Genomic DNA, 9,014 nt, shown 5'->3' on the forward strand with positions numbered 1-9,014 from the left:
TATTTGTAAACTATTGAATTTAGACCTCATTTTTTGGTTTATAGAAGATTCACTAAAGAGAGAAGAGATTAGATGACTCACGAAGAGTGAATAGAAACAAATTAAAAGTAAAAACTTTTCAGAGATCAGGTTTTGTATGGGCAGCCTTTTTAGATATCATTACAACTTCTTGGAGGTCATAGTTTATCCTCATTTTTGTTCACCAGACTAAAATAACTTCACAGTCAGATGGATCACCATGATAGTTTGTACAGACCTGGAGAATGACTCATCTGACTTTAGTGAGCCTCTAACCTTTTCTAGCGCCACCATGAGGTTCACGTTTGTTGTCCAGAGCTTAATATTGTGACAACTGTTGGATGGATTGACATAAAATTTGCTACAGATATTCAAAGTCCCTCAAAGAAAACTCTTTATGACTTTGGTGCTTTTTCTTCTAGTGCCACCAGCAGGTCAGATATCTCAATATCTACTCAATGAATTGGCACAAAAGATTGTACAAACATTCACAGTTCCCAGGCAAAATTTTCAAATGCTTTGACCCCTGAGTTTTCTTCTTGTGTCACTATGAGGTTGACATTTTTGGTTGCTATGGAACAGGGTTGCTAATTTAATTATTATCATTCTTATTATTATTATTTGCAAACAATATTCGACCTTTGTTAACCAGTAATTAAACATTAACCAACAACCTACATTTTAGATTTTCTAATTTCTACACAATGAAATTTTCTACTACATTGTCTGATTGGATACGGGGCGGGGCGGATGTTACATGTTTACGTTTACCGGAAGAAAACACTGTAGTCCTCGTTCTGGATAACAAGATGCTTGACGACGCCATTCTTAGTGCCTTTTTCGGGCTTGTTTTGCTTATATTCTTGAAGCAGCAGTACGGCAACAACCTTGTTCTGTTAATGCTTCGTCTGTTGAGGAGGAGAAGGAACGTAGAAGGTCGAAGAAGGGAGATAGAAGACTGTGATTTGGGGAATGGAAACTGGTTAGGCAACGAGTCGTGCGCGCGCTATATACATCATCGTGCCAGAGGGGCAAGAAAACGAGCATGCGCAGAAAGACCGGAATGAACTTAAAGAGGAATGAGTGTATACAAGTGCGAGAAATTCTTTCATTCGGAATTAGAAACAGAAAATTCCAGCCCCTTACATCGGAATGAATTTTCAGTCGCATTGGCCATTTTCATTCCGAATTAGGTGTTTACAAGATCACTTTTAATTGGAATGAACTTTCATTCCGAATGAAAAGGGAATTAAACTGTCCATGTAAACGCACTCACTAACTGCTGCAGGATTGTGAGCTCTGTGCCAGTGACAGAGAGTCTACCCGCCCCGCTCACTCACAGTGACAGGGCTAACTGTTAGCATCACACACGCTTCCCCTGAAAATAGAAGTTTCAAATCATCAGTGGGACACCCGTCAGACGACTGAGATTTCTTCAAGTTTTTCGGTTGTTTAATTTTTTTGCCAGTCAGTAGGCAGAGTAAGCTACTTGGGGGTTTTTGGTCCATAGATGTAGCTGCAGAGTAGGCGCTCCTCTCTTTTTTGCTGTTCTTCGGTACAGGCAGCTGCATACACGGAGGAAGCTGCCCAGAGAAGGAGAGGCTCTGTCCAGTCAGACTCAGAGCTTAGAAGTGGTGAATCTACAGCTCACAGCAGCTGAACATGATACAGCCTCTAGTTTATGTTTGACCTGTAGAGTCAGCAAAAAATGCTGTTAAACATTCTCAATCTGTCGTTAGCACAGTTAGCTTGTTTACTGTATTAGACCTACGCAAATGGCAATGACACACTGAACGTACTGCTGATCCTCAAACTCTCAAACTCTATATGAAAATAAAGGAACGATTAGTCAAATATTCATATTGAACAGCCAAATCTGATTCGAGTTGGGTATAGCCCTAATGACAGAGTCGTGCCGTCGGTGTGAGTTTGCCGGGACTGTTTATTATCAGCATTTCTATTACTGAAATATCTAGACAAGACTGGATGCATTGCCATGAAATTTGGTACAGATGTTGATGTCTGTACCCAACTTTGATGGACAATTCTTTGTTTTATGACACAGGATCTGCAAAATGAATTACATGACATCAAATAGAATCTTTAAACGTATTATGATAGTAACTATGATCAGAATCAAGAGCCTCAGTTATGGTGTTGAGGGTCATTACAGGCTCATTACAGACAGCATAGCCATAGTTGGTGTCACTGTGCTTTGCAGACCTCTTGAAGACTGAAACTTGCTTTCTGCTACATATGTCTGAGGGATTTTAACAGGAGGAGACTGCTTTATAATTGAACCATAATTTCAGCATGATGATGGGACTCAGCTAACCCTGTTCTGTCTGTACTTATTACAGCCAGTGAGCTTTTTTGTGCTTGCAGTCTAATCCTTGCTAAGCCCATCGGGTCTTTGGCACCAGCTAAATGGTGTTGTCCACTGTTTGATATGGAGTGACCTTCTTTGTGGCAGAGGAAACTGAATTAGGTCTGCAAGGACACGGTCTCAGTCCTGTCATCGTTTTCTCCCCCTTTCTTCCTCACCTCCAGTCTCTATATTATACCTCCTCTCCTGCTTTTTATATGAATTGATTTGCTCCAAAGTAGCACTCCCGCCATTGTCTCACTGACTGCCAGCAAGAATCTGAGCAAGTGTGTGTAGAAAAGATTCAAGATGACAAAATGGTAGCAATTTTATGTTGAACTTTTTCTTTAACTCAGTGCTTTCACTTTTCCCTCCCACCATCTGCCCATTTTGTCTCTTTTATGTCAACTTCATGCTGCAGTTTTCATCCTCACTATTAATCACATCTTCACTGTTGCAGTACCAGATTATTTAAACTTTCACAAGGAGTTTTGCAATTTCTTATGTAACTGTTCCATACATAAAAAAAAACACTTTAAATTTAAGATTTTTTTCAGCATATTCACTGAAATGATTGTTAGATTATTTGGGTAGAAAGGACAAAAATAAAGGCATTATTTACAAAAAAGTGTAACTTGTTTTTAGATACAAATCTGACCATTGTATGGCTCAATTATTATCAAGTGTCAAACTCTGGAGCTGAAAAATGAAGCCTACGTAAAAGTGGCAAAAACTGTAGTTCCTCTTATGGCGACTTGAGGCTGGCTCCTGAGGCGAGTTAATCTTCATAGACCCCCATTTTAAAACGCCCAACTTTACAGCAGAAATACACATGTTTATGGCCTGGAACAAAAAGCAGTTTTGGTTTCAATAGACCGACGTCACACTGACGTCAGTTTGTTAGCTGGAGGCAAAACACGACTCTCCACCACCGGGCTGTAGACTACATAGGAGACTTACAATTACGTCTTGTTGTGTTATTTGGAGACAGAATAGACGGAGTCATGGTTCAAATCTTAAATTTGAACACATACCAGCTGCCACTGCCCGTCAACAAGAACAAAGGCAGCTAGGATTAAATGCGATAAAATGAAAGGACTGGACGGAGAAGATCATCAAAAATGCTCACATGTGCAGCACACGCTTCATATCAGGTTAGAGAAAAAGTATTTACTGTTGTAGGGATGAATAACATCATGTCTATTAAGGGTTATCATGTCCACCTGATCAGAAACTGGGGAGGTATTAAGAAGAATATTGGATTTCTCTGCAACGCTACCTTTTTGCGCATTAGCTAACGTTAGCTTCAACAGCAAAACAAACTAAAGGAAACTGTTCAAGTGTCGTCCTCCTTTGTGAGATTGACATAGTTATCAACCACAAAGCTTCCTGTGACATCATCCATCCACTGAGTGAGAGCATATGGGTCGGAAAAAAAATCACGAGAACTGTATGGGAATGAATTTTTAAGGACCTCGCCCATTTACATTTTGTTAAGGCTTAAACTTACTTATAAATAAAGGCGTTCTTGCTTTGAGTGACAGGCTGTCTTCGAGGCGTCACCATAGTCTATGAGTCAGATCAGTCCTCCTTCACAACTTCACCTTCTCATCCAAATATGGTTGCTTCTTGCTCCAAAAAAACAAGATTGCAACAGCCAAAATGCCACTTGAGGCTTCAAAACGTGGGTCCACAAACCAGTGGGTGACGTCACGGTGGCTACATCCATTATTTTTATACAGTCTATAGTTAATTTGTTGTAAGTAATACTTAAAGTTAGAAATTCAGAGAAGACCGATACCATGCTTAAGCATGAGAGTGACATCGGTCTACTTATTTACCTTATGGGAAGAAAGTAAATTAGTGTAGGGTTATTTTTTCAAAATATTGAGCTACTCCTTTCCGTTCACTATTGTTTAAGACATACCAAAATATCTGTGATTAATATCAGACTCTACAGTTAATATCATCATGGAGCTTTTGATTGTCCAGATTATTTTTTGTATTGACAATATAAAGACTCTCAATCTGTTGTATCCTTATGGTATTAAAGTTAGAGCCATCTCATAGTCTCCAAATGTGATTCCACATTTTTTCACACATTTTCATTCCTCTGAACCTCTCTAAAAAACAATCTGCAGCTGAGTGTTCGATGAGGGTTCATACTGTACCTGGATTGCATCAGGGTCAGTTCACCCATGACACGCAGACGAACATGGAGTGTGGGAAGAGAATCCTGAGTGGTGTGTGTAATAAAGCTGTCACTGAGTGTGTTTAGAGTGAGGCAGGGGGCTTTGGGCTTGAGTCATCTGTTTTGTACTCCTAAGCTTTGATATATTTCCGCAGATCAGATATTTGCCCCGAGTATCTGGCGAGGTTCTGTTTTTTTATCAGCAGTCTTGAGAATCATTTATTTCTACAGTATATTTGCCTCCCGTGGTTTTATACAAACTCATTCTCCTACGCAGATGCTGTGAAATTGCTTTTATAGGTGTGTTTACCTTTGCGTGTAACGCTCCCTGCACACACACACACACACACTACACGCATACATACACATACATACATTTATCAATCAGTACATTTGTAGCTGGCTTTCAGTGTCACTGCAGGTGTTTTGCAGTGCAGCCGCATTGAATATGTATCATTTTTAGAACAGTTTTTCCTTTTTCTCGCTCTCATTTTCCCTCCATCTCCCCCTACATTTATTCCCAGCCTTTCTCTCACTATGTCAGCCTCCATTCTTCCCCCACCCTTTTTTCTCCATCTCTTTTAAATCTCCAACAGTCAGCAGCAGTGGAAAGGCTATTTTCCAGATGTATTCCAACACCGGCATCTGCAGTTTAGAGTCAGAGGTGCAGAGGTGTGTACGCCTCAAAGCACTGATGGGACAAAAGAAATGTGGGTAATGCAACATCAAGGTTTTCCCTGAATATCTATCAGAGGAATTTATTTTTATTTGCTTGAAAGGAGGTATCTATCTTCTTTGTCACACTCTTCTTGATCCCCTGAGATGCCAGACCTTTGTCAATTCATCTGATTTAGAGTTAAAACCTGCTCTCTAATTGTCTCAAATGGTTTCCTTTAACAGCCTTTTCCCATTTGTAAAATGCATTTGCAGTGTCACAGGCCGTAAATGTGAAAAATACCGCAATTTAATTGCAAGCTTCTGTTGCAGTCCAGATGACAGCATCGAAGCACTATTAAAAATGATGGCAACTGTGTAATTGTGATGAATGTTGAGTGTCAAGTGTGTAGCACTGACGGAAACACTTGACTCTGCCCTAATTGTCCAGCTTAAACCTCCTCACTGGACCCTGAGGACGTAATGAACTCCAGCGGCTGACTCAATTCCCCGGCATGTGTCAGCGCACACACGTAGCGTGCACTGTCACAACGGATTTATATATAACATACATTATGATCAGTGTACAGCCCGACATAGTGTAGGCACTCCTGCAGTCCCCCTGATGTGCACATGTGCAGAGACACCCTCTCCAAAGTGAAAATTAATACCGTTCTTCTTCACATATCTGCAGAGCAGAGAGACAGTCAAGTGTTTTCTCGGCCACAGACAACTTTAATTTCGTGACATCAAAGAGCTGTCTCTTCCTCTAAGTCCCAAACCGTCTGTTTATTTCCTGTGCCGAACTTCAATTTTCCTCAGGAGTGTAATTTTCTGTGAGCAGCGCGATATCTTGACTTTCATGTCTGTGCTAATGTGGCTTGTGAAGCCAATATGTGTGTGCTTAAGTAGAACATATGACCGTGAAATGTCCAGAAGATGATTTAGATTTTTCATTATTTGCCTCATCCTTAATATCTACAAATGTTCAGGGAGGTTTGTCATAGTTGGATCCTCTGTTGTTTTATATATCGGAGTGATGTAATAAATGTGATACAACATCAGCAATTTTCTATGAAAAACTCAATTTCAGCAGCAGCAGAAGGGTTTCTCTGTGGCGCTTGCTAAAGCTGCATTTTTCCTTTTTTGTTCTCCGTCACGTCTCACCTCAGTGCAGTCCATTACAAGCATTTGCTATCAAGGGAGTTTATTATTGGCGAAAAAAACCACCATGATCCCCCCATTTCCACCCGCTAGCGTGTGTTACCAGTAATGGCACCCATACGCTTTGACGTGTTTGTAAAATAATCTGTACCGTGACCCCTACTGACAAGGGGTTATGAGCAAAACAATTTTCCTGCTGTTTTACCGCTTCCCTGATGATTTCTGCTCCTGCTGGCTGGGTGCTTCTGTCGTGTGCTCCTGATCTGTCTCAGCATGACCCCGAGGTCATCTTGTAATGCCACGGCAGCGTTTTCACGCATCGGAAAGAAGCCCACTGTGTGTGTTTTTGTTGTGATCACTTATGGTTACTTTGATGGATGGGAGGCAGAGCTTAAAATAAGCTGTCAGTCCTGTAAAGTGGTAAAAACACAGTTGTGCAATTTATCAGCAGCACTCGTCTGCCTGTAAACACACACGCATGAATTTGAGCTCACATTCACCTGCTGTAGCTGCACAAATGTATCTTTGTTTCCCCCCACAGAGATTTATGAGGTTAGATTTTTTTTTCTTTTGAAAATTCCTGTAATTTCCTTGAATCAAAAGTATCTACACACATTACATAACACTAAAACTGTAGGTTTACCATTCAAGCTAAACCTTGAAATTGTTGAATTATAATTTAGATTTTTTAGACATCTTTGATATGCAAGACTTGCAAACAAAGCATTTAAAGAAGAACTTTGATTTTCCAGTTGCTTTGCAGAAATGTGGAAATGCTTGTAAGCACATGCCATCCATTGATAAAGCCCTTCAGCATTAAATTCGGAGCAAGGCCTTGTACACAAGCCCTGTATCTCTTAATCATCCGTCTGAGCAAAGATATTTTACTTTCAATTACTCTTACTGTGACATCATAATGTTTTGCAAAAACCCTTTTCTGGCCATTACTCAGTGTCATAACTCAGGAACAGAAGGGTAGGCATTTGGTCAGATACTGAATTGGTGATACCAATCTTTGGTGCCCACATTGAAACTGTGCTGATTGTATAGATCAGGGGTGTCCAACATAAGGCCCGGGGACCAGAACTGGCCCGCCAAATGGTCCTATCGGGCCCACTAGATGACTTTGAACATGAGAGGTGTCAGGTTTAAACAGTGAGAAGATACTTAATGTAAAATGCTGTTTCAAAGGCTTTCTACCTGACCAGAGTACAGCTCACTGAAATAACAGTGAATACTTCCTGTGGTCAGATTTAAAGATATTGAACATTTAAGATAATCAACTTCGCGCGAGTGAATTACAGATAAAGCTGATATAAATATGACATGAAATATGCAAATTAAATGGTCAGCGAGGTTTGGCATCCTACGAGTTGAAAAATCTTAACTTCAGCGACCAATTTGTGCCACGATAGTCAGTCAGCATTGAGATCCTCCTGGGACATATGTCGTCAAAGACGTTCCAGTGTATGTTCATTCATCGATTCAGCGATTTCACGCATGCGTGACATGACTTATTCTCGCATATGAAGCGAGTCAACACAAAATATGTTAGCGTTTAAACTCTCGCGAGTAACGTGACATGAAAATTCACTGGCGTTTGGTGTGAACACATTATGTTGGCATAGATGCAGCCAATACATGGCACCAGAGGGTGGAGCTAAAAGTTTCACACAACAACAAATGAAGCAATGGTGGAGGAGGCAGCGTTGTAGACGGCGGTGGTCTGTAAGGTCATTAAATACATCCCAACATGTGGACGGAGAATTCTCTTCACTATTATAAATCCATTCGGTTCCGCCATTTCTAAAGCCCCTTTTACACTGCCAGATTTTCCGCGAATGTTGGGCAGTTTTGCTGGCAAGCTGTGAGCGTGAGTTGATCCAAGGTGAGTTGATCCGAGGTGCCCAATTTTCCGCCTCATAGGGTACTCATGTTGGCGAAACCCTTTTAATTTAAACAGACCGAGGCGGCCTTCCGCAACGGGAGGGGCTGTTGATGACTTGAGGGAGGAGCTGTTGATGACGCCGCACGTGCGAGCCACTGGCGGTGAATAAACAGGAAACAACTGATAGCAGGAATTAGCGTGCAGCTAGTAGCAAGAAGGAAATGCAAACCTGACAGACACTGTAAAGATGAGCAACTGGGAAGACCAGGAATTGTGCAGCCCCCTTGTCCTCGCAAACAAAGAGGCCATTATCCGTCAGATGACGGGGCCGGCGAAGAATGGGCCAACTTATAAGAGAATCGCCGAAGGACTTAGCAGCCACGGCTTCCCTCCCACATCACTGTTTACGTCACACACGGAGCTACACATTTTGTTACTTGCTCACGCCCCCCATTGCCCCGAAAAAGGCACATTCTGTATGAACAAAAGTAGGTAGCCGGCATTTTGCCGCACTCCCCGATTTTGTTTTTATACTGCCAATGCTGAAAAAAGACTGAATGGGCTTTCCTGCAAATTTGCACAATTCCTATCTAAAAAGGGCTATAGATACATGGCTCCAGAGGGCGGAGCCAAATGTTTCACACAACAATAAACGAAACAATGGTTGAGAAGGCAGCATTGTAGACGGCAGAGGTCTGTGAGGTCATTAAATACATCCTAAAATGTTGACAGAA

This window comes from Epinephelus moara, chromosome 13 (assembly GCF_006386435.1).
Source record: "Epinephelus moara isolate mb chromosome 13, YSFRI_EMoa_1.0, whole genome shotgun sequence".
Taxonomy (NCBI): Eukaryota; Metazoa; Chordata; class Actinopteri; order Perciformes; family Serranidae; genus Epinephelus; species Epinephelus moara.